Raw genomic sequence first — 25,175 nt, 5'->3', positions numbered from 1 at the left:
TGACAAGGTATTTTTTTATCCAACCAGTCTCTGACCACTTTTCCATGCAAAATGTCTTCAATTTTAAGATATTTGTACAACCCCAATTCCAAAAGTTGAGATACTGTGTAAAATCTACCAAAAAATAGAATACAATGATTTGTAAATCTCAAAAAAACATATTTCTTTAATCATACATCACGGGACACAGAGCCATAGTAATTACTATGTAGGTTATAGTCCACCTTCAGGTGCTGGACACTGGCACACCCTAAACAGGAAGTTGCCTCCCTATATAACCCCTCCCATACCGGGAGCATCTCAGTTTTTTTGCCAGTGTCTAAGTTGTTGGTCACGAGTGAAGATGTGCTGTGCTGAGCTCCACTGGAGCAATCCTTGCTGGGGCTAGCTATGCAGCCGGATCCATTCAAAGTGTCTTTTAGGCCAAATTGAATGGTAATGTCCGAAGAAGCGAGGTCTTTGCTTGTAAACGCTTCTCTTTTTAGAGAGCTGGACCCCGGGATCCAGTACTTTTGGTATTAAGGCCATAAAGTTTTACTGGCGGGGTGCTATTACATGTCCAGGATTGTGGGTTCCCCGAGGGTCCCCAGTTCCTGAAGGTTTGTTAATGGAACCCACCGTGAAGCGTGAAGATTGGGTCTATTGGTTTTACCACAGAAAACCCTGCGGCGGGAAAGGTAAGCAGAGTTTTCTAAGGATTTTTAAAATTTTCTTATGAAATGTCTCCTTTAAAGTAAATGTTGTCATGCCTAAGTGTCACCACTGGGGGCTGTATGGAGCACGTACCTTCTCATGCTTTGTGCAGAGATCACGCTGTGTCACAGAAGCAGCAGACTTTTTTCCTCCGGCTAGCAGGCATTCCTCCGGTAACTTTGGGGGGTTTGATTCCTCCAGACACCCCCACCTGGGCTGAGCTCTTCCCCTTTTCATGAGGCTAAGTATAAGGGAGAACTGAAAACGATCGGCAATGCCGTTTTCTTTCACCGCCCCTACTCAGTGGCGTCTTTCAAGTCCTCCACGCCATCCCTGCCTCACTCACAAGCCGATCCTGTCAGATTGGAGGCCCTTGCTTGCGCAGGAAAACTTTTTTTTTTCAAAGAGAAAGGAGGGGGCGAGATGCGAGGTAGGGGCGGGGCTTAGCGCAGCGTTGGCGTTTTCCAATGCGGGAGTGTGTTTTTTTTTAAAAAAACTCCATTCGTGCTGGCTGCAAAATTGTCGGAAAGACATAAGAGCAAAGAGGAGCATGAAAGAGGTTTGGTGACACAGGCATTTCCTATTTGACACATTTACTATTTGCATCAGGCTGAGCATTAATAGGAGCTGCAGTGGCTGGACTATTGCTCAAGCAATGGATGCGATTTCTTCTGGTAGTACCTCTGCTTTGTGCATCGGGCTATGGTCAGAAGGGGGGTTGAAACACCCCAAAAAGAGAGCTAAAAGGGTCTCCCTCAAGCTCTGGAAAGCCTACTCATTTCTACAAATGGCATCCTCTCCTGAGAGAGGGTGGCTGGTCAGAGTGAGCATCGGGGCCATGAAATGTTTGCAACTGTTTTCAACACTGCAGCCCCTGTTTATTTTACTAAAAAGATTTTTTTTCCTCAGCCATGATAGGTTTTAAAAAAAAAAAAAGTTTAGCGACTTTAATCACATCCCAGTATGGGCCAAAATGCAACAGGTTCTCTTCCATTGCCCAGGACCCTCAAACTGAGAAACTAGAGGCGGGAGAAGACGAATTCCCTCAGGGGACCGTGGTGAGGCTGATGACTCCTCTTCTGAGGTGTCAAATGCGGGAGGGTCAGCTGTTTCAATCTGAAGACTGATGGTGCAATTTCTTGCTGAATGGTCTGCTCCACATTTATGTTCCCTTAACTGAGTGTTTGGGTTCGCTAATGCCTCCTCAAGCTGTGCCTGCCTTTTTCTGTCCATTCATTGTTGGAAAAGCTTTTTTGTATCTGAGAGGATCACCCAGATAAGTATTATTTTCCCTCCTAAACAGTTTTCACACTTTATCCTATGGTGGAGGAAATTCACTAAGTAGGGTATACCAGCAATTAACGCTTTTATATCCTCTGTGAATAAGAGTTTGATTTGTCCGGCAGACAATGCTCAAATGCTTAGCGATCCAACGGAAAAAAAGTTGAAATTCTGATTAAAAAAACCCCAAAAAAACACTTTTTTTCTCTGGCCGATTGAGTGTCTCAGCCTGCGCTGACAGTAATTGGTTAATCGTTGAGAGACCAGTTTAAACAGGTGTTCATGGTTATCCTGCTCAGGAGGCCCAGGATCTGGCAGCTTTATGTTTGCAATAGTTGCTATGAGAGATTCTATCCTTCAGACCTTGCGCCTTTCGCTAAGCACCATGCAGAAGCTCCTGGCTAGTCTTCCTTTTGCAGTAAAACAGCTGGGGATGTTTTGGACAATACATCCAAAGAAATTCTAGTGGAAAAAGCACCCCTCTTGCCATTTAAGAAAAGGAGTAAATGTATTTTAGTTTTTAAAGCTCCTTCTTCTGTGCCTGGGGCATCAGCCTCCAGGCAGTCACGACGGCTTCCACTGTCAGATTCAAAAGGTAATCCTCAGGGTTAACCCCAGGGACAAAAGAGGTCTTGGGGGAGGAAACCTTCAAGATACTGAAGCCTTCTTATGAGGAGGTGCCCCCGCTCGCTCAATAGGGGGAATTCTGCGGTTCTCATGGATCTGACAGGAAGAGTGTCAAGACGAATGGGGAACTTCCTCAATAACTCCAAGGTACAAACTGGAGTTCCAAGAGTTCCTGTGTCCTCGTTTTCTCAGATCAAACATTCCTAAGGATCCAGAGAAAAAAGTCTTTCTCTCAAGCATTGGACCATCTTTTGGCAGAAAGTGATCATGGTGGCCCCCATGTAAGTGCAGAGGATGGGGTTTGGTTAAATTCAAATGGACATTCTGGATCTCAAAAATCTAAATTCAATTCCTGAATATAACCACTCTTTTTTCACATTGAGTCAATCCAATCAGTTATCTCCATCCTACAAGGAGGAGAACTTCTGGCATCAATCGACGTCAAAGATGCATACTTCCATATGCCTATTTCCTCGCTCACTAGTAATATCTACTTTTCAAGGTGGAAAATCTTCATTTTCAGTGTGTAGCTCTGCTTTCTGGTCTAGCTACTGCACCTTGAGTGTTTACAGAGGTTCTGGCCCCTCTTCTAGCCAGATTAAGGGCCCAAGCTATAACGATTATGGTTTACCTGGACGATCTGTTCTTGACAGTCCAGTCGGTAGTCCGCTTAGACCAAAGTATGGTCACCACATTCAACTATCTGGAATACCTAGGTCGGTTTCTCAGCCTAGGAGAAATCTTCTTTAAAACCATGAAAAGGGCTAAGATTCTTGGGTTTGATCATAGGTACACCCAGAAAAGGGTATTCTTGCCCCAGGCAAAGATCATCGCCATAAAGGAACTGATTTAGGTGGTCGAAGCAAGATGAATTCTTCTATTCAACTTTGCATGAGGTTGTTGGGAAAGATGATGGCTTCATTTGAGGCCGTTCCTTATGCTCAATTTCATTCGTGACTGCTGCAAAACATTATCCTATCAGCTTGGAACAAAGGGTTCAAGCTCTAGATTCCCAATGTGTCTGACTCCAAAGCCTAAGGCCACATCACCCTGAAAGCGCTCGATCTCGTCTGATCTTGGAGGCTAAGCAGGATCGGGCCCGGTTAGCACCGGATGGACCACCTGGAAATACCAGGTACTGTAGGCTGGGTACACCGGAGCCTCAGTTTATGGTTAATATCCAAAAATCTGCAAAGGGGAAAATCCTTCCTTCAGTTACCATGGAAGTGGCCCAGATCAGAAATGACCTTGCCCATTATCATTCTAGAAATTCAGGCAGAGCACTTGGTTCTCTGAGGGCCTGAACGTTAAGTTTATGGTATTGTCCTGCCAGGATTCAATCCGACTATGCCACAGCAATGGCCTATATTTATCACCAAGGGGGCACAAGAAGTTGTGCGGCCCAGAGAAAGGTGAATCATGTCCTATCTTGGGCAGAAAACCATGTACTTTGCCTATCGGCGGTCTTTATCCTAGTTATAGAAAATTGGCAGGCAGACTACTTGAGTCGCCAGCAGTTGTTCCCGGGAAAATGTTTCCTTCACCCTGATATCTTCCTGTCAATATGTCAAAGATGGGGGACCCCAGACATAGATCTGTTTACGTCCAGGTTCAACAAAGACATCGACAACTTTGTGTCAAAAACAAAGGATCCGCTAGCATGCGAAACTATTCCAGTGGAATCGGTTCTCACTGATTTATGCATTCCCTCCTATTCTGCCTGTGGTCACAACTTCTTCGCAGGATCAAGCAGGAAGGGAAGTCGTGATTCTTGTGGCCTCCAGCGGGGCCCAGGAAATCTTGGTATGCAAGGATCGTAAAGATGACAGTAGGGGACCCATAGACCTTACTGCCACGGCCAGACCTTCTTTCGCAAGGTCCGGTATTCCATCCTACTTTACAAATGCTAAATTTAACGGTTTGGCTATTGAGACCCACACTCTGAAGAAATGTGGGCTGTCAGGTTCAGTGGTTTCTATCTTGGTTAATGCAAGGGAGCCGAGATGTGCCTACTTGGCTTTCAGGGGTTATACCGGGATGATGCCCGCAGCTGCAGGCATCATCCCGGTACTGTTTTTTTAGAGCTGGCGATCGGCTTTCCAGGTATAACAACCGATGCAGCTAAAAGCCGCTCGGCTGTTATGCGGGAGGGGACGTCCCCCCTCCTGCCGCCTCCCGCTGCTCTTACCGGGCCTCCCAATCCACCGGGAGGGCCGATCACAAATCCGCCGCCTCCGGCAGCTAGTTACAGTCTGGAACGAAGCTGTAAGCGGCTTCATTCCAGCCTCCTAATAGTAAACGCGGAAGCGATGTCATGACGTCACTTCCCGTTTACTCGGCTGCCAATGGCGCCGGTTTAAAAAAATATACAGTATTCAGAATCGCCGAAAATTGTGATCTGAATACTTTGAAGTGCAAAGGAGGGATCGGGGGTCTTTTAGACCCCCGATCCCTCCATAAAGAGTACCTGTCACCACCTATTACTGTCACAAGGGATGTTTACATTCCTTGTGACAGCAATAAAGTGATCAACATTTTTTAAACACAATTTATAAATATAAAAATAAATAAAATAAATAAGAAAGAAAAAAATGTAAAGTGCCCGCGTCACCGCGAGCTCGCACAGCAAAGAAAACGCATACGGAAGTCGCGCCCGCATATGTAAACGGTGTTCAAATCACACATGTGAGGTATTGCCACGATTGTCAGAGCAGGAGCAATAATTCTAGCACTAGTCCTCCTCTGTAACTCTAACCTGGTAACCGTAAAAAAATTTAAATCGTCGCCTATGGATATTTTTAGGTACCGTAGTTTGTCGCCATTCCACGAGTGCGTGCAATCATAAAGCGTGACATGTTTGGTATCTATTTACTCGGCGTAACATCATCTTTCACATTATACAAAAAAATTGGGCTAACTTTACTGTTTGTTTTTTTTTTAAATTCATGAAAGTGTCCCTTTTTCCAAAAAGTTGCGTTTAAAACACAGCTGCACAAATACCGTGTGATATAAAATATTGCAACAATCACCATTTTATTCTCTAGATTCTCTGCTAAATATATATATATATAATGTTTGGGGGCTCTAAGTAATTTCCTAGCAAAAAATAGGGATTTTAACTTGTAAACACCAAATGTCAAAAATAGGCTTAGTCATGAAAGTGTTAAATATTATGGAGTCTGGGAAGCATATGTCTCCTGGTGTGAAACCAGGGGTTGCCCCCCAGGAAATAGGTCAAAGGTAGAATCCTTGACTTTCTGCAGGTGGGGTGTGAAATAAAGCTGGCCTTGAGTGCTTTCTAAGGACAGGTCTTGGCCTTATCGGTATTATTTCAACGACCACTTGCTTTGCTTTCTTTGGTTCGTAACTTTATTCAGGGGGTAACACGGCTTAATCCCCGGTTAGGTCACCCCTGAACCCTTGGGACTTGAATTTAGTTTTTGGCGGCATTACAAAACAGCCTTTTTTTTGGACCGATACAACATGATCCCTTGGTCCTTTTTCACAAGGAAACTATTTTTTCTGGTAACCATATCTGCTGCAAGAAGGGTATCAGAATTGGCTGCTTTTTCTTGTAAAGAGCCATATTATTATTGTTCACAAGGATAACGTAGTATGGCGTCCTCATCCTAACTTTTTACCGAAGGTAGTATCAGGTTTTTATCTAAACCAGGATATTATTCTATCTTCATTTTTTCCAGAACCCTGTTCTATGGAAGAAAAATCACTACATTCTCTTGATGTGGTGAGAGCAGTCTACGTAGCCTCCCTGGCGGTTTTCCCGAGTGTGGCTCGGGGTTAAAATTCAGGACCATTAGCGGTAACCCCGAGCCACACTCGGGATTACATCGCAGGATCCTGGTGTGGCTTTACTTACCTTGTCCCCGAGATCCTGCGATGTCCCCCGCTGTGTCTGCGGGCTCCGTCCTCCTCCGAAGCCTCTCCGTGACAGGCTCCGTTCCCTGCGAGCAGGGTGACGCACGGGGGCGGAGCCTGGCGGCAAATTCAAAAAATTGTAAAATCATAACACATACAGTACTGTAATCTTACAGATTACAGTACTGTATGAAATTATTTCACATCCCTTTTGTCCCCAGTGCTTTGTCCTATGCCCTGCATGCAGTTTTATGTTATATATACTGTTCTTTCTGCCTGGAAACTGGAGATTGTCCATAGCAACCAAAAAGTGTCCCTTTTACATCAAAAGTGGCTTTAGACCAGCTAGAAAACAGTGATAGTAAATTAGAACACTTGCAGAATTGAACGATAGTGAATCGTGGGGAAATTTATTTTATTATTATTTTTTTATTTATTTTTTTTTATTATTTATTTTTATTTATTATATTATAATTTATGTTTTTGTGTTTCAAACTTTATCATACCCGGGATATCTACTAGACTCTTGTTTGGACAGATTTAAGTGTGTTATTACTAAGAATTACAGACCTACAATATAAAACGCCAAATTTCCATGCAAAATAATGGTACCGCTTTCAGCACCTAAAATCCAAAATGATCATACCGCCAGGGAGGTTAAAGACGACTGCTCAGATTCAGAAAACGGATGTTTTGTTAGTATTGCCTGAAGGTCCTAAAAGAGGACAGGCAGCATGGAAATCTACTATTCTAAATGTTGTATAGATGAATGGTGCCGCGCTAATCCTATTAAATGAGTTTATAATTAATAAATTATATAAAGAAACCGGCCTGGAGGGCCACTGATGTAAAAACCAGTGCTATATCTCACTGTGTGAACTAAATATAAATACAAAAAATAATAAATAATAAATATGTGAATGTGAGCAAAAAATAGACAACCTAGATAATCAATCAATGTCTACCGTGACTAACCATAAATATGACTGTTCCAATCAAAAAATAAATAAATAAATGAAATAAAATTAAATAGTTATTAATCAGCAAAGTGCATAGTGCCAACACTGTGCAATCTAGATATCTAAATCATAAAGTGACTATATATTGTGAAACAGCAAATTTTCCATAAAGTGCAAACGTGCAAACAAATATAACAGTTATGTGCAAATAATGACTCCAAAAGTGAACGGTATTAAATTGAATGTCCTAAAAACTGAATGTCCTACAAGAATAAAAAACGAGGGGCAATCACACAGGAAAACCGTCCATAATCTTAAATACAATCTTGTGACTTAAGGTGCTGGCATGCGCATGTAGCAGTTAAAGTGCCTGGTGATTGAAAATTCCATGCAGCTTCTTGTGTAAATCCTCCAGTAAGCAGTGGCCCCTTACCTCACAGGAATGGGGCAACAGCGTGTGGCCAAACTGGCGCTTTAATTTTTTCACCTAGCGGCTCCTACGTGTTCCTCACCGTCCTGGGATGGAATTCCCTCAGGTATGGTCCAGGGGGGTGTTTAAAAATAGGGATAAAGGAACCCAATAGTGTAACTCCGTTTTAAAATTAACAACGTTTATTAGGCAAAAAACAGCAGGTACTCACATCTACAATGAATGGTAAGGTGTTTGTATCCGACGAGCGGCGAGCTCGTAGCTTTCTTTCAGTATATCCAGCCTATCCTGTCCCTACGCGTGACGTCACACCACACGTGACTTCCCCTGAAGAAGTCACGTGTGGTGTGACGTCACGCGTAGGGACAGGATAGGCTGGATATACTGAAAGAAAGCTACGAGCTCGCCGCTCGTCGGATACAAACACCTTACCATTCATTGTAGATGTGAGTACCTGCTGTTTTTTGCCTAATAAACGTTGTTAATTTTAAAACGGAGTTACACTATTGGGTTCCTTTATCCCTATTTTTAAACACCCCCCTGGACCATACCTGAGGGAATTCCATCCCAGGACGGTGAGGAACACGTAGGAGCCGCTAGGTGAAAAAATTAAAGCGCCAGTTTGGCCACACGCTGTTGCCCCATTCCTGTGAGGTAAGGGGCCACTGCTTACTGGAGGATTTACACAAGAAGCTGCATGGAATTTTCAATCACCAGGCACTTTAACTGCTACATGCGCATGCCAGCACCTTAAGTCACAAGATTGTATTTAAGATTATGGACGGTTTTCCTGTGTGATTGCCCCTCGTTTTTTATTCTTGTAGGACATTCAGTTTTTAGGACATTCAATTTAATACCGTTCACTTTTGGAGTCATTATTTGCACATAACTGTTATATTTGTTTGCACGTTTGCACTTTATGGAAAATTTGCTGTTTCACAATATATAGTCACTTTATGATTTAGATATCTAGATTGCACAGTGTTGGCACTATGCACTTTGCTGATTAATAACTATTTAATTTTATTTCATTTATTTATTTATTTTTTGATTGGAACAGTCATATTTATGGTTAGTCACGGTAGACATTGATTGATTATCTAGGTTGTCTATTTTTTGCTCACATTCACATATTTATTATTTATTATTTTTTGTATTTATATTTAGTTCACACAGTGAGATATAGCACTGGTTTTTACATCAGTGGCCCTCCAGGCCGGTTTCTTTATATAATTTATTAATTATAAACTCATTTAATAGGATTAGCGCGGCACCATTCATCTATACAACATTTATATAGGCCTAGTGATACCTAATAGGTGCGTGCAGCTGTTCCACCTTTAGCTAATTCCATATCCGATAGCGCAGGAATATTCTTTTGTACAATTGTCTACTATTCTAAATGGATTCAACAAGCAATCATTCTAGCTTATGGTTTAAAGAGGTAGTTTCTACCCTCTCAAATGAAAACGCACTCCTCTAGGGCTGTTAGTGCTTCGTCAGCAGTGCATCACCAAGCCTCCATGGCTCAAATCTGCAAGGCCGTAACTTGGTCTTCAATCCATACATTTACCAGATTCTATCAGGTGGATGTAAAAAGACATGAGGATGTCGCCTTTGGGCGCAGTGTACTGCAGGCAGCAGTATAAGTCCTCTGATCTCATGGTGCCCTACTTTTGTGTATCCCTCCCCTCAGTTGGCATTGCTCTGGGACATCCCACATAGGAAATTAATATGGCTCTGTGTCCCGTGATGTACGTTGAAAGAAAATAGGACTTTTATAACAGCTTACCTGTAATATCCTTTTCTTTTGAAGTACATCATGATTCACAGAGGTCCCGCCCCTCTTTCTAGTATACACCTGTATTGCTTTGCTACAAAACTGAGATGCTCCCGGTATGGAAGGGGTTATATAGGGAGGCAACTTCCTGTTTAGGGTGTGCCAGTGTCCAGCACCTGAAGGTGGACTATAACCCACATAGTAATTGCTATGGCTATGTGTCCCGCGATGTACTTTAAAAGAAAAGGATTTTACAGGTAAGCTGTTATGAAAATCCTATTTTTATTCACGATAGAAAACCAAATCAAATGTTTAAACTGAAAAAATTTACAATTTTAAAAAAAAATAAGGTAATTTTGAAATTTGATGGTAGCAATGTCTCAAAAAAGTTGGGACAAGGCCATGTTTATCTGTAACACTCTGTAAATGTCTGGGAACTGAGGAGACCAGTTGCTGGAGTTTTGGGAGAGGAATGTTGTCCCATTCTTGCCTGATATAGGATTTTAACTGCTCAGCAGTCCTGGGTCTTTATTATATTTTTTGTTTCAAGATGTGCCAAACATCTTCAATTGATGACATTTCTGGACTGCAGGCAGGTTATTTGGGCACCCTGACTCTTCTACTATATAAAGCCATGCTGTTGTCATAAATGTAGTATGCAGTTTAGCATTGTCCTGCTTAAATATGTGAGTCCTTTCCTAAAAAAGAAGTCATCTGGTTGGGAGCATGCTGCTCTAAAACCTGGATATATCTTTCAGCATGGTGCCTTTCCAGATGTGCATGTTGCCCATTTTATACGCATTATGCCATCAGAGATGCAAGCTTTTGAACCAAGCGCTGATAACAAGCTGAAAGGTCACTCTCCTCTTTAGTTGCAGGATACTTTTTGGAAGCATTCCTGAGGCCATGCGGTAATGTCCATCAAAGAATCATGCCTGTTTTTAATGCAGTATCATCTGAGGGCCCAAAGATTACAGGCATCCAATATTGCATTTTGACCTTGTCCCCTACGCACAGAGATGTCTCCAGATTCTCAGAGTCTTTTGATATTATGTATTGTAGATGATGATATATTAAGAGTTTGCAATTTTATGTTGAGGAACATTATTCTGAAATGAACAATTTTTAGACGCAAATTTTTATAGATTCATATAAAGAAGGGTTCCCCTGAGTGGACTTTAACGGCACTTATAAAAAGTTATAGATAGTCATGGAGACACTAATTGATGAATACACCAAGAGAACTAAGACACTAGACACAGAAATCATCAAAATATGCGAACATCTACAACAATTCAAAACGCACAAATCAGCCATTAATAAAGAGAAAAAACTCAAGATCCATTTAGAATCCTTTAATAAAGACATTCTCATCAAAAAAGGTCAAAAATTTCTTAGAGATAAAAATGCATTTGAAGCTGGGAAAGCTTATAAATGGAATCAAAACAAAACCATGAATAGAAATACCAACACAGTACCAAATTCCAACTCCACTAAATCCTTTTCTCACAACAGTCCTTCCACTATCCCCAAACGCCAACTTCAAGTCTAAAAAAACAAATCTCAGACAAGACACCCAAATCTTTACATCCTAGCTCTGCACTCTCTGATAAATCCACCAATCCTCCTATGTCTCACTACACACCACAGGAAAATACACTTCCTACCAGTCAAGACACTCATACCACACACGATTTGGGTCGTAATGACTCATCTTTTTTAGATCAAGTTCTGGCTGGTATCAAACCAGCCCCACCCAATCTCAACACCTACACACAACTGACACTATAAGTGTCCATCAAGATACACCAACACATCTAGGCGCAGACCTTAGCATAATTAATCTATCTTCACATCTCTTATCGAAAGATGAAATCTCAGTCCTAAAGAAAGGATTAAACTTCTGCCCCAACCATAACCTAGATAAATTTGAACTTTACAAAGACCTTCTTTTATTTGTCCGAAAGGAAATTTTAAAAAAACTTTATCAGAAACAGGATACGAGAACAAACTATACCCCTCAAGAAAATCAAGCTCTGGATCAGCTGATCACCCTCCTTGAAGAGAGTGACACAGCTGACCTAATTGACTCGATAGACCTCCCCGAATCTTACAATCTATAGAGGAATTAGATTCGGATAATCGGACCAACCCTACTTTGTCTAAACTAAAGAAAAAATCTGACCTCTGCCCATCACCGAGCACTTGTCCAAATGCGGCAGCATTTTTAAAACTTGTAAACAGTGACCTAGAAAAATTAAAAATACAAACGAAAGGACCCTCTAACTTGAGGTCAGGAGAACTAGATGCACTAAACTCTCTAGCTGCCAATAACAAAATCACCATAAAATCTTCAGACAAGGGCGGTAATGTGGTTGATCTGAACAACGAGCAATACATCAATATCTGTAAGAAAATTCTGAATAATTTAGGTTGGTATCGTCGCATGCCGGCAACCATTATAGAAAGATACAATAAAGAGTTTTATACACTAGTAGATTCCGCCTTCTTGAATAATACAATTAATAAATCAACCTGGACCTTCATTAGGAATAATTTCCCTAGGACTCCCACGTTCTATAGCCTTACAGATCCGCCAGGCAAGCCAATCATTTCAGGCATCGGCTCAATTAGTGACAATGCAAGCAGTGGACGAATATCTAAGACCATTTGTAATCTCACTAACATTGTACGTGAGAGACACGAGTCATCTCTTACAAATCCTGGATCAATTACACGTGTCGGACCAAGCGCATTTAGTAACAATTGATGTAGAAACGCTTTATAGCTCAATTCCACACGAACGTGGATTAGCAGCTATTAGACACATTCTCCAACAAAATTCGACTACTGATCCTATATACAATGAATTCATTATCACACTGCTCGAGTACATCCTCACCCACAATGTCTTTACTTTTAATGGCTCCCACTACCTCCAGGTGCAGGGGGTTGCGATGGGGACGTGTTGTGCCCCATCGTATGCCAACCTGTACCTGGGGGAGTGGGAGAAAACATTTCTCTCTGATGAGAGTCTTATTCAGTATACCAACTACATCATGGGATGGTACCGCTATATAGATGACATTTTTGTCATCTGGGACGGCCCCACAGATGTACTCGAGCAGTGTTTATCAAGAATGAACAAGAATGACTTTAATTTAACATTCACTATGTCCTCTGATAAGAATCGGATAACATTTTTAGACATAGAGATTTACAAAGGCGAACAAGGCAAACTATGCAGTAAGCTATTCAGAAAAACTACTGCAGGGAACACAATACTCCACGCTACCAGCTTTCACCCTCAACCCCTCATTAATTCCATACCATATTCGCAATATCTCAGAATTAAGCGCAATTGTACAGACAATGACATGTTTATAAGAGAAGCAGGCAATCTACGAGACAGATTATTAGCACGAGGCTACACTTGTACGTCCCTAAAAAGATCTTTTAAAAAGTAATGAAAAAACCCAGGAACATGCTTTTTCAGGCTACTAGGCACAAAGATACAAACCAATTACGTATTATTACAACATTTAATCAACAACACTGTCAAGTTAGAAAAATCGTTGGAAAGTACTGCCACATGTTGACCCTTGATCCATCCCTGGGTCACTTGGTGCCAGGTAAACCACAATTCACATTTAGAAGAGCCACATCTATCGGTGATAGAATTGTAAACAGTGAATTCAAAAATGAATTAATGCAAATACAAGGGGTACCTTTGCTCGTGGCTCTTGTCGTTACTGTAGGTATATGCTCACACAGAGAAACCCCATTCTTCCAAATGGGAAAAAATTCTACCCGAAACACTTTGCCAACTGCAGAACCACTGGAGTAGTTTATCTGCTCCAATGTAGCTGCAGTTGCTTTTATGTAGGAAAAACAAAATTAGAGTTCTGGAGAAGAGCCTATAGACATATACTCTCCATGCAAACGTGTGATCCTGACCTCCCCCTACCTGCCATGTCTCATTAGTACATGGAGGGAATTTTCCGAGGATTAAATTCCTAATATTAGATCGGATACACCCAAGCCCTAGGGGGGGCGACTGGAACAAAATCCTCTTTCAAAGAGAATTAAGGTGGATCTTTTTATTAAAGGCCACTTTACCTCCAGGTCTAAACGAGGCCGTCTGCTTTAAACCGTTCCTCGAAGGTTTCTGCTCCGGTGGAATGGAGAAATAAGCAACCCACCCATTAATCCTTGATTACTCTTAACATCTATTTCTGTTTGCTAATAATGGGGATGTCTGTTTCTCCGTCTGTATTATCACCAATATATCCGTGTATTAATAGAATGACAAAACACTATGTATGACCTACATGTAATCAAAATTTTTGATTTATTTTGTCTATGACACATATGTCTTCAATAGTTTGGGTTCCAGGAATAGAGGAAACCATCAAATCATATGTAATTATCTTAGACGCCCCCCTAAACTGCTTCGGAATAAGTGATTTGCTCACCCAACTCTGTAGGGGAACACTTTCCGTATGCTCCTTGATTTGGGTCTGTTTGTAACGTATAACATGTCCACCCGACTTTTCAATGAAGTTTTCAGACATATGAAGAAATGTATGGACTTGGACAAATAGCACTAGTATTGTATGATTAATGTTTTTTGTCATATGATCTCACTTTGACCTCTTAGATTATATGCATCATATTTATATACTACGTATTCTTATATGTAATGTTTAATTTGTATCAAAAAATCATAAGTATTATGTAACATATACTCTACATTTATTTGAATTTATTTAAATTAATACGTCTTGTAGCAATGTCAGTCCACCTTATCATGTTTATTAGTTTATCTTTATGTATGGAACCAATATCGATGCCACATTCTTTATTCTTAATTCATGCTAAATAGCTCAATACAACTCATGATAGATATTCCCAATCAGGGAATATATATTATATACTTATATATATCTATATCATTTTGCCACCTGTTTGCCTACATTCCGATTGCTTATCTCACTTTTGTACCATTAATTAGCCTTGCCCACCTTCAATTAATCACCCACTAAAAGTATGTGTCAATATACATGTACATATAATCTTGTGTTTTCAATAATGTTGCTGTTCTTATTTTTGATATACAATGTATCTCTGCACTTTTTTTTTTTTTTTAAGTGTCATATCCTTCATTTTTTACAATATCCATAACATGGTTTTCAAAATCTAATACTCTTCTTTCTCGCTCTTCTCTAGGTCTCCCCTGGATGCGATCGTCCAGAGCGGTTGCCCGGCACGGAAAGCCGCCCAGACAGACTATCTGGGCGGCGTCATGGGAGGTTAGCAGGGCGATTTGACATCTCCGCCCACAACCTCCATCTTGCTACTCCGGCGGACATGCGCAGTCCGCCAGTGTGGCATATCGTGTCGGTGGGCCGGGAGTGCGCGACGCCGCTCCAACGTAACTGCGCTCGCGCATGCGCAGTAGGGGCGGCGCCGCGCACCCGCGGCTCAGGGGGCGTTTGTGAGGTCTCCCTAACAATTGAACTCTAACACTCAGCTGAGCGCAATTATTGCGCCAGCTGATTGGAGTTCATCCCACATAAATGCCAGATCCACTCATTCCTAGCCCAAGCGTTGTAAATGCTGGATGCTGGGATGCGTGGCTGGCTTACTCCAAACTTGCTTTAAAAAGGTACTTTTTACATTTATTTATACCGTTTATTTTGTTACATACTTTTCCACCCTACAATTCCTCAGTAATCTCTTTTCCCATAGTTCTTAACCTCACTGTCATTTGGAATCATTGTCTAAATGTATCAGTATCTAACTATTACGGCTGTTTCTACAAGATACACAACTTCTATTTATATTAATTATCTTTTCTCTACAACAACAAAGCTGTAGTATTACTGTTGTATATATATTGCCAATACCAACAGCTACATATTGGGTGCTTGAATATTACATATGAACTACATGTTTTAACTATGAAGATAATAGAATATATAGCATCCATTTATGTATCTATGTGGGCCAATCCCTTTTTCTGCACAAACAAAGTATAATATCCACGCAGTAACAACAACTACAAAACCATATGGTTAATAGATATATAAAAAACTGCGTTTATTACCCACTTAAAAATAGTGCTATCCCCCACTTTTTCTCCTTTTAACACAATACCATACAAATGCAGTTTACATAATTACTTTTATTTATCATTATTAGAAATATTATTTCTTATTTCTAATTACTTTTTGTGTCAACTATAATAGCACACAACTTTATATACCTTTTCACTGGTAACCACTACGTTGACACGCAAATAACATGCATCATGCATGTCTCAATTGTTATTGTACATATGATATTCATATATCATTGGATACCATATTCCCCACTTTTTACTATATTTCTAGAATCTGTAGTTTTATGTCCTGTCCTCCTCATACCAACACCAACTAAAGATGCCTCACTTCCTTAAATTCATTTCAACTCCTTTTTTACTCATAGCGTTTTCCTCTTTTTGCCTCAGTATACCGCTCTGGCCTGTGCGCATCCGGGGAAGACGGGGGTAGGTGAGACAATATACCCCTTAAATGGGATCACTGTTAAGCGATACTATCCAGTGAGAACCATGATGTTTAAAAGACAGCAACTTTACCAGCACTAATGTCCAATGCTATTCTATTTCCGAGTTTTTTTAAATAAACCAACAAAACATATCATGCAAGTGATTTGATTATCTAACCTCAAGTGGATGAAGATATACATATCTACATGTTATGGTAATTCACTCATCATCTTACACTCTAATTACTCTAGATGAATTTCTCTTTTCTGTTACACCCCTGAAGAAGGACTAAAACACTGTTTATCCCGAAACGCGTTGGGTGTGAAAAGAGCCTCTGTAAAGAATTTTACCGTCTGGTAACAACAACAAACCTGTCTACTATGTAACATGTTTCGTTGAACCTAATGTACACAATGTTTCTAATATATGTTATTTTCAAATAAAAAACTTTTTTACTCTTCATACGTTGCTACACTCTTCTACTATCTATAACTTTTTAAAAGTGCCGTTAAAGTCCACTCAGGGGAACCCTTCTTTATATGTATTTATAATATTGGATGTGGCACTGCCCTTTTAAAACCTAGGGGAGCTATTCACCCCTTATTTTGTTATCAACTTTTCATAGATTGGTAAACCTCTGCCGATCTTAACTTCTGAGACACCCTGACTCTTTAACCAGTTAAGGACCAGCCGCTGAAGTTGAACTGTGGCAGGTTGACTCTCCTGGTCGAATCACCATCGTTGTATGTCGGCCGCTTCAAGGCCACTAGGGGGTGCACTTATGCGGCATGACAGCGGAGCCGATGCGCGTGGCAGGCGGCCACGATGTCCACCGGCCAACCGCGATCACTCCTGAGAGAGACAGAATGGGGATCTGTCATTGTAAACTGACAGATCCCCATTCGGTCAGGGGAGGATAGAAAGATCTGCTGTTCCTAGTAATTAGGAACAGTGATCTGTCTCCTCCTCCAGTCACTACACTGCCCCCAGGGTTAGAAATACCTCCCTAGTTAACACTTAACCCCTTGATCGCCCCCTAGTGTTAACCCCTTCCCTGCCAGTGACATTTATACTGTAATCAGTGGCTATTTTTAGCTCTGATCGCTGTATAAATCTCAATGGTCCCAAAAAAGTGTCAAAAGTGTCCGATCTGTCTGCTGCAATGTCGAATCCCACTAAAAATCACTGATCACCGCCATTACTAGTAAAAGAAAATTATATAATAAAAATGCCATAAATCTATACCCTATTTTGTAGATGCTATAACTTTTGCACAAACCAATTAATATACGCTTATTGTGATTTTATTTATTTTTTTTACCAAAAATATGTAGAAGAATACATATTGGCCTAAACTGATGAAGAAATTGTTTTTTTTTACATTTTGTTTTTGGATATTTATTATAGCAAAAAGTAAAAAATATTGTTTTTTTTTCAAAATTGTCACTTTTTTTTGTTTATAAAAAACAAAAAACGTAGAGGTGATCAAATACCACCAAAAGGAAGCCCTATTTGTGGGAAAAAAAGGATGTAAATGTTTGGGTACAACGTCACACAACCGCACAATTGTCAGTTAGAGCGATGCAGTGCTGTATCGCAAAAAATGGCCTGGTCATTAAGGGGGCAAATCCTTCTGGTCCTTAACCACCTCCCACCCGGCCACTGCACATAAACGGCCAGGTGGTCCTTTCCTCATTCTGAGTGGACGTTCAGGAACGTCCCTCACAACGAGTGCTCGCAGCGGGACCACAAGGATCCAGCTGAGCAAAGATAAGTTTTTATACCCTTTCAAGTTACTGATCTGTTGCCAATTGACCTTATTATTTGTAAAATGTTCTTCCAGCTCTTTCATGTTAGTAACACTTACTGTGCCAGCTTTTTGTTGCCCTGTCCCAACTTTTTGAAATACGTGTTGCTGCCATCCATTTCGACATTACCTAACTTTTTTTTCTTAAAATGGTACTTTACCTCAGTTTAAATATTTGTATGTTTTCTATTTTCTATTGTGAATATAATATGGGTTTATAATACTTGCAAATCATATTGAGTTTTTATGTAGATTTTACACAGTATCCCAACTTGTTTGGAATTGGGGATTTCAGGTTTCCTTGCATGAACTGCCCGTTTTAAAATCCCCCTACAAGATTTCAGTGACAATCTAATCAGGGCTTTTACTTTGGTAATCCATAACCCTCTTTTTTTTGAGCCATGACTTGGTAGCTTTGTTGGTGTGCTTTAGGTGACTATGGTGTATGAAAGACTCATTTCCAGTTCACAGTTGGCCTCACATTCTCATCAAGCACACTTTGATTTGATGCAGAATGGAATGTATAGAAGACTTGATGACTGCAAGCTGCCCATGTCCTGAAGCAGCACAGCAACCCCAAACCATATTATTTGCACCACTATGCTTCACGGTTGCCACGTCTACTGTTACTGTGACCAGACCACTCTATTTTTGATTGTTCAGTCTTCAGTACATTGTTCCAGAAGGCTTGGTCTTTGCCTGTATGTCCAATGGCAAACTGTAATCTTGCTCTGGTATTCTTTTTGGAGAGCAAAGGCTTTTTGCTAACACGCCTCTCATGCACGTTGATTTGGTGCGATCTTTTTGAACACCCTGCTTTTAACCCTTTGGTCACTTCAATCATTACCTATTTAATTTAAGAATCTATTCATTCTTGGATGTGACTAGACAGGAAAAGACCTCCAAGGCTTTAAGAAGGGCGAGAGAAAAAAAAAAACAGACAAAGCCTACTCCTGGACAACCCAAAGAGAGGATTTCCTTCATATCCTCCAACAAGCACCAACTAGAATCATTACCACTTTCAAGCCCTGAGAAACATTTTGCAAAAACATTGGCATATTCTCCTCATTGATCCCAACTGAATCAGTTTGTCCCCAATGACCCTCTTATCACGTTTAAGCTCACTAAATCCCTCAAGGATAAACTAGTCACAAGTGAATACACGGGGGAGTTTAGAGGGGATACATGCAAACGTTTGGGAACTTTCACATGTGGAGGCTGTCCCAAATGACAATTTATGAATATTGACAAAAATGTTATACTACCTAATGGACAAAGATATAGACCTTCCCATTTTGCAAACTGTTGCACACACGGGGTTGTCTATTTATTGCATAAGTTATCAGCCGTTCCTGGAGGGATTCACATCTGGAACATGGGAGGGTCAGGGATAACAACATCGGAAGTTTGACTTGGCTACAACATTCCCCCTCTCTTCTGCTTTGCCATAGTGGTAGACACCCACAACATCTTGGGGTTTCTCTACCTACTATTGCAACCTTTAACCATACTTATCTCCTTTTCTCTTTCTTTGTACTTCCCAATTTTTTTTGGGTATGATCTATTTTTAGGTCCCCAATTGAGAAACTATACCACTATTTAAATGATGGATGGATTAATCAGGGGAGAGTAAGGAATATAGACATTTATCAAAAGTTTTGTGAATATTTACATTCTATGGTCCACATACGTCTGGGGCTGTTTACCTGCAGGGTTTATCATTTGTTTTTTTGTTAGTATTTACTTACTAGATATTATTTTTGTTTATATTTTTTAGTAATTGTACATGGATAGCTATTATTTTGTCTACTGACACTCTGCCGGATACATGTCCCCAAAAAACATACCCAGGTGGATGATGTTTTCATGTGAAATAAGTCGGGTCACTGTATTTATTTTTCTCCACCAGATGGCGTCAGACGATGGGGCCAGTCTCTCTCTGCATAAGTGGTTCTGCATCTATCCTTTTCTTTGTTGACACACTATATATTTCCCTACTCACTAATTTTTTGCCATTTTTTTTTCATATATATTTTTTATCATTATCGCGCTGTATAGGCACTTCACTAATTTCCCCATTGAGTCTGCTTATGTGGTCTAAGAACGGTGCTCTATATTTACCTGGAGGAGCCGTATGACTGTGGCCCCTCCCTTCTCTCTCAGCTGATTTGCGTACTCCATGAACGCTGCGTTCCACCACTGACAACGTCAGTGGGAGTGACACATGCACGCGCCGGCCTCTCTCCCCACACCAATCATGGCTGTACACACTAGGGCGTCACACACCAGCATATAAATACTGAAGCAAATCACTCTATCCGGGCACAGACCAGGCTGCAGCACGCTACACGCCAGACAGTGACACTTACAAGTAAGTTTTTTACTATCTTGGGGTTTTGAATACATACCGTATTTATCGGCGTATAACACGCACTTTTTTCCCCTTAAAATCAGGGGAAAATCGCGGGTGCGTGTTATACGCCGATCCCCTGCGATCCGGAGCTGTCAGAATTAAAAAATCGCTGACCGCGATTTGAAAATGGCGCCGCCGGCGCCGAAATACACAGTGCCGGTCCTCGGCTCTTCTCGGCGGCTTTCGGTTTCACTCGAGCGCCGCCCGAACCTAGCCGAGTATACTCGGCTAGTTTCGGATAGCTCCGCTCACCGTCCGAGTGGAACCGAAAGTAAACGAGAGCCGCCGAGAAGAGCCGAGGACCGGCTCTGTGTATTTCGGCGCCGGCGGCGCCATTTTCAAATCGCGGTCGGCGATTTTGAAGCTCACAGGCTTCAGCAAGGCTGGACTGGGGCAAGGCTGGACTGGACACTGGGGAAGGCTGCACTGACATGGCTGCACTGACATGGCTGCACTGACAAGGCTGCACTGACATGGCTGCACTAGCAAGGCTGCACTGACATGGCTGCACTAGCAAGGCTGCACTGACATGGCTGCACTGGCAAGGCTGCACTGGCAAGGCTGCACTGACGAGGCTGCACTGGGCAAGGCTGGACTGGGGCAAGGCTGCACTGAGAAGGCTGCAATGATGGGCATTTAAATGTAAGTTTTTTTCCCTTCAACTTCCCTCCTAAAAGTTTTTTTTCCTTTAAAATTCCCTCCTAAATTGAGGTGCGTGTTATACGCCGGTGCGTGTTATACGCCGATAAATACGGTATTTAAACCTGTTTATCTTACATGATACTTATCTTATGCATTGGTATATATAGGACACACTGCTCCAGGGACATTATATTTACAGTATCCTTTGGTCACTTAAGCTAATATTCCAGGCTCCAGTGACTTGTTGTCCCGCATATCCCTACGGGTACTACATTGGCATAGCCCACAGGGTTGGTATGTTTTTCTCTCCTCCCTTTCCGTTTGTGTTTTTTTTTAACACATCCACTTTGCTGCCGCCTACTTTAGACACATCCTTGTTGTTCTTTTCCTGAGCCCCCCGCTGACCCCCGCTCATCCTATAGGTCATCATCTTTTTTCTTTTTTCTTTATAAGCGCAAGGATACGTACCGTGGGCTTTGTCCTGTCTACCATATTCTCTTTACCACCAGCAGACTCATTTATATTGATCTATATAGATATATATCTCTATCTATCTTTCTTTAGTAAATGATTCCTTCACTTTTTTGTTTTTTTTCCTTTTTTCTTTTTTCTTTCATTCTTGAGAATGCTTTGGGGCGTCTTTTCCGCCACTCAATTCATTCTTCTTCTCCGCCATGCAGATATTGCAGACATCACGCACCTAAGAGTTGGTCCATTTTTTCACAGTCTGACAGCCACGCAATATTACTTTGGACCCTTTATTCTCAGTGCCTGCTTATTACATGGAATCATCAAACTGGGTATGTGTATACTCATTGTCTAATTATGTACTCTTCGCCCCTGTGTTCATTCATCCATATTATATTACATCTTGTGCATATGGCTAATTGTCTCTCTTTTTTACATTATTTATACTCCGATTGTATGTATTTTCTGACATATCTCTTTGTATTTTAGAACCAATATACATGTAAAAAAACTTTTTGAACCCTCAGCCCCTGACGAAGGTATCTGAACACTTCATACCGGAAATGCGTCGGGCATTAGGGCATTTACATTGTATGATGTTCATGTACACAGTTGTTTGTTTTTGTTCTATTTTTCATGTGATATTTGTTGTGCATTCTTGTCATGTGTAGATTTCACATGTATTTTATTCTATACTATTAAAGATATTTTTTATACATTTTTGAGTGGATGGTCTGTGAAAGTCCCACTTGAGGCGGTGTTTTTCCTTTGTTCCTATGTACAGGGATGGGACCACCACACTCTATGTGATATGATGGGAGACTCTCTTGTTTCTAGTTGCTTTTAATCCTTTGGTCACTTAAATCATTACCTATTTAATTTTAAGAATCTATTCATTCTTGGATGTGACTAGACGAGAAAAGACCTTCAGGGCCTGTTCATACTAGTCTGTTTTAATGCAGTAAAACATACATTTTACTGCATGAAAATGCATTTCAGATCCCATTCTCTCCTGTGTGGATGGTTTACATCTATGCACTTAAGTTTAGTATGTTTTTAAAGGGACACTATAATGGCCCATATAACCTATGTGTGTGAACCACTTCAGCCCCGGAAGATTTTATCCCCTTCCTGACCAGAGCATTTTTTGCGATTCGGTACTGCGTCGTTTTCGCTGACAATTGCGCGGTCATGCGACGGTGTACCCAAACAAAATTGACGTCTTTTTTTTTTTTTTCCTCAACTAGAGCTTTCTTTTGGTGGTATTTAAAAGCAATATTTTTTACTTTTTGCTATAATAAATATCCCCAAAAAATATATTAAAAAAAAACTAATTTCTTCCACAGTTAAGGCCGATATGTATTCTTCTACATATTTTTGGTAAAAAAAATCGCAATAAGTGTATATTGATTGGTTTGTGCAAAAGTTATAGAGAAAAAAATTGTTAGACCCCCGCATTTATGGTGAAAATGAAAAATGAGGAGCTGCAGCCTCTATCAATAAATTCACTCTAAGGTAAATCTAGGAGAAATGTGAAAAAGAGGGGATTAGGTATGGTGCTGCTCTTATTAAGAGGTGACCTACAACCTCTAAATACTTGAGGGGTTGTTTGTCACAGGTGCATTTAGTGCAAAAAGTGACAATAAAAGTGCAGAAAATAAATATTTGTTCACAAAAATCCACAAAAAATCCTACTGTGTAAACTTCCTAACCACTTTTATATAATATATATTGTTATGTTCAAAATAAAATAAGCACAATCCTGTGCAAAACCTGCAATTCAAAGTGACATTTCTGTGCAAAAAAAATCCAACATATATGACTGGTGTATATTGTTGCAGTGAAACTGGGTTCAGAAATATGCATATACCGTCCTTAAACCCTGGTGTATAAAAAAAAAAAAAAAAAAAAAAAAAGTCCAATAAAGTGACAATGTGCTCCTTCAAATTGTTCTGTGCTTCTTGGAAAAAATTCCCCCATAAGAAACGCACTCGCCGCTATTATTCACCCCACAAGGAGGTATTTCACCTTCACAGTATGAGCCACTGTGCAGCCTGTGGAGTGGGAGGAAACTTCCTGTCCTGTGTTCTCCAAGTGCCTCCTTGTCTGCGATGTAAGTGGTCTCCTCACTGTTAACCTCTTAGATGTTGCCCATATGTAGAGAGGAAAGAGACTCCATAGTGTGATACCGTACAAATATCCAAAAATGTGTTAATACTGATCGGTACTCACATTTAATAGAAATCATTAAAAGCGAAAACAGTGTTTAAAAACAGGAAACCGGAGCGATCTACGCTCCACGGCTCACACCAGGGTTTAAGGACTGTATATGCATATTTCTGAACCCAGTTTCACAGCAACAATATACACCAGTCATATATGTTGGATTTTTTTGCACAGAAATGTCACTTTGAATTGCAGGTTTTGCACAGAATTGTGTTTATTTTATTTTATTTTCGTTTGAACATAACAATATATATATTATATATAAGCGGTTAAGAAGTTTACACAGTAGGATATTTTTGTGGATTTTTGTGAATATACAAATATTTATTTTCTGCACTTTTATTGTCACTTTTTGCACTAAATGCACCAAATAGCCACTGATCACTGTATAAATGACACTGGCAGGAAAGGGGTTACACACTAGGGGGCGATCAAGGGGTTAAGTGTATCCTAGGGAGGTGTTCTAACTGTAGGGGGGGATGGGCTCACTACAACATGACAGAGATCACTGCTTCCGATGACAGGGACTAGTGGATCTCTGTCATGTTGCTAGGCAGAACAGGGAAATGTTTTTGTAGGCATCTCCAAGTTCTGCCTCTCCTCACCGCGGGCCGCCGGCACACATTGTGTTTGCGGGAACCGCGGGCACGCTCCCGCAGCGCGGCGGCGTGCGCCCGCCCGATAGGCGGCAAATTCAAAGGGACATTCAGGTACACCAATTAGCCTGCCTGTGCCATTCTGCCGACGTACATCTGTTTGCGGCGGTTGGCAAGTGGTTAATACACGATCTGTAATGCACAAACATAAGTATGAACTGACCTTTGAGGTTAACATTTCCTGAGGAAAACAAATATTTGCTGACTAAGAATGGGCTCGGGCGTGTTCATATCAAACCCGCCAGGAAGCCGACGCTGCACACACTGCCAATCATAGGCAGCATGTGTATGTGCAGCTGCCGGTCGGGAAATGCCTCACTGCCTATGATTAGCAGTGTGCAGTGACGGCTTCCTGGCAGGTTCGATCTAAACACGCCCAAGCCCATCACTATTACTGACCCCCTTATGAGTCACTGGCCTGGAACAAGTATTTAAATCAGGAAATTTGGAGAAGAACCCGAAGTCCCTATCTACCTACTTTTTTCTAGGTTAGATTTTTTTTTTACCTTACCTAATATATATATTGAACAGGTCAAGTTAGTTATTGTTTCCAGATTGTTGGGAGTTTACACTTTTTTTAACCAGAATTAGAAAATCAGCCTTTTATTTTTTCATTAGATGAGAAATACACATTTTGTCTAAATCTAGAAGATAGAAATAACACTGGTAAAAAAAAATCATGCTATAATATGCTATGATTAGTATACGCTATGATTAGTACAAAGCAATAGCAATAAATAATTTCTTCCTAGATGCTCTGCAGAATT

At 40.8% G+C, this 25,175-nt stretch overlaps 1 protein-coding gene across 4 annotated transcripts in view; it reads left to right on the top strand.

Annotated features, from left to right (window-relative positions):
- The window catches only part of GATB (glutamyl-tRNA amidotransferase subunit B), a 209,308-nt gene that overhangs the window by 64,357 nt on the left and 119,776 nt on the right, over positions 1-25,175 (top strand). The window lies entirely within an intron of this gene.

Source organism: Aquarana catesbeiana, linkage group LG01 (assembly GCF_042186555.1).
Source record: "Aquarana catesbeiana isolate 2022-GZ linkage group LG01, ASM4218655v1, whole genome shotgun sequence".
Classification (NCBI taxonomy): Eukaryota; Metazoa; Chordata; class Amphibia; order Anura; family Ranidae; genus Aquarana; species Aquarana catesbeiana.
The sequence above is the reverse complement of the archived record's forward strand: the minus strand, read 5'-3'. Positions and strand labels throughout refer to the sequence as shown.